The sequence below is a fragment of the Meleagris gallopavo genome, chromosome 6 (genome assembly GCF_000146605.3).
Source record: "Meleagris gallopavo isolate NT-WF06-2002-E0010 breed Aviagen turkey brand Nicholas breeding stock chromosome 6, Turkey_5.1, whole genome shotgun sequence".
NCBI lineage: Eukaryota > Metazoa > Chordata > Aves > Galliformes > Phasianidae > Meleagris > Meleagris gallopavo.
In genome coordinates, this window is record NC_015016.2 from 46,889,069 (window position 1) to 46,897,005 (window position 7,937).

The 7,937-nt window shown below is 38.0% G+C and overlaps 1 protein-coding gene across 5 annotated transcripts in view; it reads left to right on the top strand.

Moving 5' to 3' along the window:
- Positions 1–7,937, top strand: part of PDE1C (phosphodiesterase 1C) — a 311,651-nt gene that overhangs the window by 162,529 nt on the left and 141,185 nt on the right. The gene's annotated exons all lie outside the window — the stretch shown is intronic.

A 7,937-nucleotide genomic window follows, 5' to 3' on the forward strand; every position in this document is an offset into this window, starting at 1 on the left:
TTTCTTTTTTCTGAATGCTAAATTTTATCTGGTCAAATCAGTAATCCCAGCAGCTGCTAAAAAGTTGACCCTTCTGAGCCAGTGCTTTAAGTAATGCATAGGTAATTGATTTTCCCATCAAGCAATTATAATACATGAGCTGTAGCAACTCTGAGGCAGTTTTAGATTTCCATATATTCTAGGTAGTTGCAAAAGGTGGTTGCTTAAATTATCCTAAGTTGCAGTGTTTCCATGACTAGTTCAGGACCCTTTGCCTTAGCTGTGTCTCAAATTCAATTTAAATCAGTAAAGAATTGTTTTAATCTCTTTCTTCAATTTAGTGGTCAGACCAAAAGGCAACATTGGTGGCAGGTGGGGGAAAGTGAGAGAGAAAGAAACAACTTGCTAATGACTGACATTATTTTGGCAGTTGGTGTAGGAGTGAGCTTGTATGGGGGAATTCTTTTGTGGGAGAGCAAAAGTCCTGCATAAGTATCTCTCACTTACTAGACACGTATCTCCCTTGCAAATGACAAAGAAAGAGGGAATCCTAAGGCAGTTTGTTAAAGCTATCAAACGCAGTAGATGAGGCATCTTTGGTGAGATAATTTGTCCCAGGAGAAAATCAGCCATCTCCTAGCAGCGTGACTTTTTCTCCGGAGAAATTTCTCACTTTTAATGTGGATTACACTGGAACTACTAAGAAGTTTTATCATTGTATCAAATATAGGAAAGCCATAAACCCTCTTTCCTCATTGCCACACCAGAGAGTCTTCCTTTCTGATTTCTACTGATTAAGCTCTGTGTTTGCATTAGCAAATTCTCAGTGGATTATCCAAGATTTATGAATGATTTTCCCCCTCAAATGCATTTTGCTTGCCTGTTGCCCTGCCTGTTTTGAGATTATAACTGACGTATAGTATTCTACTATACGATAGGTGAAGAAGTCATCCAGATTTGTATGCCTTATTTAGGTGGATATAACACTCCCTCTGGACCAAAGTACTTATCACACATTAAGGTGAAAACATCTCCAAGAGCCTATTGTGAAAACATTGGCAGCTCCCTGCTGCGTCGTGCCATCTCTGCAGGCACAGGGGAACATACCCAGTAATGTATTTTGACGGGCTGGCTTCCAAGTGTTAATACAAACAATGGGAAATAAGCCTTAAGTAGTAGCAAAGGACTTGGTCTTCCTTTGTGCATGCATTAGTTTGAAAAAGAATCAGACATTAATGTACTTATTATATGTTATTTGCTCCGCTCCCTAACTTGTAAACTGAGTCAAAGTGTGTATAGAGCAGCACCACAGAGAAGATTAAGGAGCAATTCTCTGTCGTTTATGGCTGCTGCATCTCCTTCCACCAATCCTATCCATTTGCTGATGAGTCAGAAGAGATGTAGACCCTGCTTCAGAATGTGTATTTTTCCATGTGAATTAATCTCATACTGCTGTGGATGATGATGCTAGACTAATTTTGCAGAGGAACAATTATTCTCCTGGTGTGGAGGTTTTCTAGTAGAAACATCCAGTTCTGCACTTACCTGCACATACGATGCTTCTCAAAGGCTTCGTAAAAATATTTGAGCTGTTTTCATTGCGGATTTGTTGTTTGACTACACTTGGAGGTGCTAATGTGCTTGGCTGTACGGATAGATGGACATGTATATGTAGAATACGCATGTTAGATGCACCCAGTTTGAGACTGATCTTGATCTCAAGCTCTCAGGAATAAAGTTGTGCATGATGACCATTTCCAAACTTTTTTTTTTCCTTTCCTCAGTTGTAGTAGAGAGGCACGTTTTTGTTGTTGTTTGGGTTTTTGTTGTTGTTCGTTTGTTTTTCAACAAAATGTAAGGGCAGGACTTTGGAAGTCTGGATTTCCAGTGCCTGGTCAGAAATCCTTTTGGGTTTGTGCTTTTTTCCATATAGCTGCTTACTCCTAATAATCTTACAGATTCATAAGCTACTTAAACCTACACTTCCTCTCACCTAGCTACAACTTTACCTTAAGATATAAAAAAAAAACCTGTTGTCTGAACAGAATAGAAGTGGTGTAGTTAGATCATGATTTATTTCTCAGATCATTGGTCTTAACTTGTACAAATGTCTTATTTCTGTGCTCCTTTGCAACACATTCACATTTAGCAGTGCATGTAATAAAGCTACATACCTTTGGAACACTTTTTAAACTAATATTTACATAAAACATGTTTTCAGGGTATTTTTTTTTTTTACTACTTTATTGATTAGGATCACCTGTTTTAAAAGGGGACAAAAATAAAAGTCTGTTCCTTTAAGTTTGGTGTCAGAAGAGATGCTTCATGCAGTGCAGAAAGCTTTCAGTAGACTTGCTGCTCTGTGAAACAAAGCTGTTCTACATCTATCTCATGGTGTTGCTTTTCATGGTCAGAGATGTTAATAGTAATGAATACATAGGATGAAAGTGGTTCTTGCTTGTTCTTCCTGGGAAAATTCACAGCAGAATGCACGTAGAAAACAACAATAACAACAACAACAACAAAACACCAGTAAAACAAGTAAAAGAAAGAAAGAAAAAGTGAGAGATGCTGATCCACATTGAATTTTTTTTTCCCTAGTAATCTAATAACATACCTAATGACACAAATTCTGGCAGTACTTAGTGATTGTACACTAAGAACTTAGCCAGTTTTGCCTTGCATTCAGGACAGAAATACTTGTCCCCTACCTGCTGCAGGAGTGAGTGGAATCCATGGCCCAGATCAGCAATGGTTTTGTGATTTATGTGATTTTGTGAAATAAATGGTTGGCATTGGAGAAGCTGGTTAAGCCCCTACAAACACGAAACATGTTAAATGCTCAAGGAATGAGCAGACACAGAGGCTAAGCTGCTGTCCTACTTCTGCTGGTATGTCTTCATGTGGTAAATGGCTACAACATGGCAATGAAATAAAAATGTGCATTATAATGCTGACCATGTTGCATACAGATAAATGAGTAGGGTCTCCTAAACTATTGTCAGTCCAGCATCTTTTGCCACCAGCAGATTTGTTTTGGAAAGAAAATCAATGCCTTCTTATAATGTTTATTCTCTGAAAAGCAGCAGCTTGTTAATTGCTCTTTAGACTGACTAAGCTATAGAAATGATTCAGCTTTCTTACAGATTTCAGTGATATGTATTCTTTTCCCCCCGGTGATACGGTGAATGTTTTCAGATTGTGATGACAAACACATCTTCTGTGAGTTTCTGCACTAATAAAACAACGGAGACAATTACCTGCTTGGATTCATACTGCAGCATCAATTTTAATGCTGATGAGGCACAAAGAACTTGAGCACCAATATGTTTATTGACAGAGCTTCAAGATACCAAGGACTGAAGTGACAGCAGTTACCACTAATCAGCATCTCCATTACTACCTCCAGAAATGCTGACCTTTGATGAACAGAAAATTCTAAAGGCTGGATCAGATTAATTTTTTCCCTGTCCTGTCCTAACGCTTACCAAGGTGAGCGATAGGAAGGCTGACAAGTGCTACAGCTTCCAAAGGTGTGAGCCTTATCCTTCAAAGCCTGAAGGACACTGTCCTCAGCATTCACAGCACTGGAAATCATTCAGCATCAGCGCCTGGAAGGAAGCTAACTCTTGTTAAACACCTGAAAACTGTAAATGTCAGTGTGGAGCTGAGAGGATATGTAGAATAAATGTGGCTGTCCTCTTTTTAAAGTGAGGTGTGAATTAACTGACAGCACAACAGATTCAAGCAGAGCATTTTTTTGTGATGGAAATCTTCAAATACTTGAAGGTTTTGGGATCAAACTTGAAGTTTGGTGATGGCAGAGAGGCTCTCCCATTTTTCTCAGGGCTTTTGTAACAAGCACTCCCAACCCATGTGTTCAGTACAGTTTCATTTCACTCCTGTTCTCAGCTGGATGGGCTGAATACTGAGAGTGCAGCACCCCAATTATTCTGTCTGCACGATCTTATGAGCAGGCCAACGCCATGCCTTGAAAAACAATGTCAGACCAATGCCAATCAGCATCAGCTCTCATCTTTTTATCTCTAGATAGAGCAGTATTCAGCCCTATATTCAGCACAGCCTTAACACTGCCCTAATCTGAATTTAGAACTGAAACATTTTGGAAGGAAAGTATGATTAAAGTTGCATTCGCTTCATCATCATTTATCCTCTAACCTTCACTTAGAAGATGTAAATATATAATAGTTATTATATAACACACATATATATGGTATATATTATATATTGTAGTATAAAGAATAAAGATATTTCTGAATTGCAGCTTTATTATACTTTAGTGCTCAAACGTTAGTAAAACATTCATAAAAGAGTTGTGCAGCAGTCAGACTTGGAGATGGGGCCCAAGTGGTTTGCAGCTGATGCAGGACAGTTGAAAAATGACAGAAGGTGGTGCAGAATCTCAGTGGTGTCTGGAACCTGCAGGTATTTGGTCACATCACTGGAAAAAGTGCACTCTTCTGCCATGTGGAGCTGGACAGTTGTGAGTTGCTCCTTATTAATCCAGTGATGGAAACATGGGTAGGTCTGAGAAGCCTTTCACAGTGTCTGTAGACCTGCACACAGTGGTTGCAACTGAAATAGGTGGAAAAAAATGTCTCCAGTCTCTGTAGCTTTACATTGCAATGAGTAACATCTGGATTTCCATATATTGAGAGTGGATGGGGGACTTGTAACTGGTGAAGTTGCATGTGTTAAAGGAAATGGGAAAGAATGACTAGCATTCTCTGACGCTCCTTCAGATGTCTGCATATATGTAACTGTCCATTCTTGGAAACCTGTTCTGCTGTAATAAGAGCAAATTCACATTTCTTTGGTGAGGTGTTGTTTGAAAGGATGTAATTAGGATAGCATCTTCCTTCAAAGCATCATATGCACACAGGTACAGCAAATCTTTGTCAGAATTGCAAACTTGTTCCCCAAAACATCATGCTTTACGAGCATATGATAGGTTTCTTTCTGTAGAAGGATCCCAATTAGAGGAACAGGTATAGAATGTAAAGGAAAGCATGAACTCAATGAGAAACACAACAATTTAATATTTCTGATTGGAAAGAAATTTAAAAATTTAGAAATTATGTATTTTCAATACACTAAAAAATGACGTCTGCGTTTTTGAGTCTTTCAGTTCCCACTAAATTTGTCTTAAAAGAAAGAGGAAAGACATCAATGAAGTTAGTTTAGTTATACTGTTAGGCGTGACTCTTCTGGAAATAAGATGTCTAACAAACATTTTGAGGAAGAAAGCACTTGAACAGGCATAACTGTGTAGTAAGAATTTAATAATCTGTGTTTCAGTTCAGCCGTGTTTCCCTACCCCATGAGTATTTCTCTTGAATAATGCAGGTTGCTAGTTTTTTTGTGAAACTAAATTGGAGTTGGGCTCACTGAGAAGTAGAGAGCTTATTACTTGGTGAGAAGAACAGGCGTCACATGTGTTAGGTGCATCAAATCCAAAGGGTCTGGAAGCAAATCTCCCATCTCCACCAATTAATCTGACACAGTCCTCAGACAGAGGACTTGATAGAGTTTTTGACATGTAGGCATCCCATGTTGTTTCACAAAGCCTCATAACCTCTGCCTTCAGAAGCGTGGGGGTCTTCTCTAAGCCTTGCATTACCAACTTATTGCCTTGAATCCTGAGGGCACTTCAAACGTAGGGATGTGTAGGTGACTGACTGTCACCAATGTCACTGTGTAAATTCAGGCTGAAAAACAGCCAAAAATTGTGTTTTGCCGACCAACCAGGCTGTGGAGACATCTGTGTGGGTATGTTTAAAAGTCTTTATAGAGGACTTTGCAATGCAAGAAGAAACACAGAAGTAATCTTGGCTTGCTAACACATGGAGATGTGATGTGTTCTGCCTGCTTCAAAGGTTTAAAGTATTTTAACTTTAAATATATACATACTTATATATATATACATATACTTATATATTCATTTTGTTTTTAAAGACGATTTTATTCCAACTTACCTTTAGTGCTATGGTCTGTTTTTTACATAGGGCTCTTCTAAGTTAATGTGAGGAAATAGTGGCAAAAATATATTATTGGGAAAGGCAAGAACCTTCCATCTCCAAGGACACCTCTTCGGCAACTTTAACCACCAGTCTCACAAAGTGAAAGAATGACCAAGCAAATGAGTGACTGTTGTTTGAACGCTCTTCCAGCTAGAAGTGATTCTCTCTTAAAAGTGGGTGTCTTTGAAGCAGAGCTGCTAGGGGGAAGTGTGCAGTGGTAATGTATGAGGTCTAAATGTAGCTGTGGGACTAAACTGGAACTGGGTCCACACAGAGTTATCTCCTGGTAGCTTCCTTGCACAGCAAGTGTGAGAAATCTTCCAGGAAACCTTCTTAGAAATGTTCTCATTATTTATTTAGTCTTCGGTGAAACTATGGTTGTGACTGAAGATACCGTAAGGCTGTTTTCCATCTTGTCCTTGGAATGAGCTAACAGTCTTCTTTCACGCTGAGCGTTTCTAAACCACACTAAAGCTTGATTTGCAGACAGCACATGGCCTGTTGTTTTGTTTTTTTTCCTGCTATGGATTCAGCTTGGTGAATACTCAAAACCTCTAGCTGATTAACACTATCCTTGGTAAGAAATGGAAGAAACCCATGCAAATAATGTGTCTAATGCAAGAAATTTGTTTTCTCTGAACTACTTATTCTTGCATGGGAGACCACAGCACCTCATTCTGTCACTTACTAATAACAGCAGTGACGTATTATTTTTCACAGTACAGAGAGATAAAATAATCTCAAGTTAGCTTGAATTGTCACTTCATGTTGCCATTCCTGAGACATTTGTTTAGCATCTGTTTGCTGCCTGGATCTTATCACTGCTTCCCAAGCTATACTATTTGGGAACCTGAGTTTTGAAACTTTGCCAGCGCAGCTGAATAGTTCCATTATTACTATTGTTGTTATTATTACCTGCTTTTTGACTTCAGCAAGGACTGACCATACACCACAGGCTGCGGAGAGAGTCTTATAAGGATCCAGTGGTGTGATATTGGTATCCTATCAAAAGGGTACAGCAGTAATGGAAAAGGAAAACCGAGTAGATTATCAGACAAAGCAACTGTATAGATCTTCAAAGGTTCAAACAGCTCGTCTACTTGAACTTACAGTGTCCTGGATGGAAATATGTACTTGTTTTAAAATTATACTGGTTCTGTTTTTCAAATAGGAATGTTATTGTGCAGTGTGAATCATCATAGAGAATAATAAGCTACAGACCTTGCAGAAAGGAAGTTGCCCTTTCTGGAAAAATACATTTGCAAGGAAGTGTTGCATTTTAGTTAGTATGACCTTGCCTAAACTCATATTTATCCTTGGCTTTGTTTGTTATGTTTAACATTCCAATCATCTTTTTTGTTAGTTTGGGGATAATCAGCAGCAGGTTTGCTGCTCCGTTGAAGCTTCTTAAAATGACCTGAAATTCAATATTGATATAAGTTTGATGTACCTCTGAACATTAGCTAAACACTTTGTTAAATTTGATAGATCACTTTTCCCTTGGTTTTTTATTTATTTTTAATAATTAAAAGTATTTGATTAGTCTTATCTGGTAAGCAAATATATATATACCTATGCATATGTAAATCTCCTCCATCTACTGGTAGTCTAGTAAAATGTCATACAAATAAGTCTCTCTGGATGTTTTTCACTTAGTCCCAATGTTATGCAACAGAAATAAATTTGAGGGGAAATATTTTGTTGTTTGGCACTTCTCGGATTATGAAAAAGTGTTTACTCACTTAAAATACTGAACTCATTCCACTCAGGAATAAATCTGTAGAAGGTATTATTTATGAAAAGAAAAAAGTAAACTTCCTTTAGATTTTAAAGAGGGATTTTTAAAATGTTAAGAGTGAATGGTCAAACCTTCAATGAAACTTCACAGAGTGCTTAAAATACTTTTTTTTTTTTTTT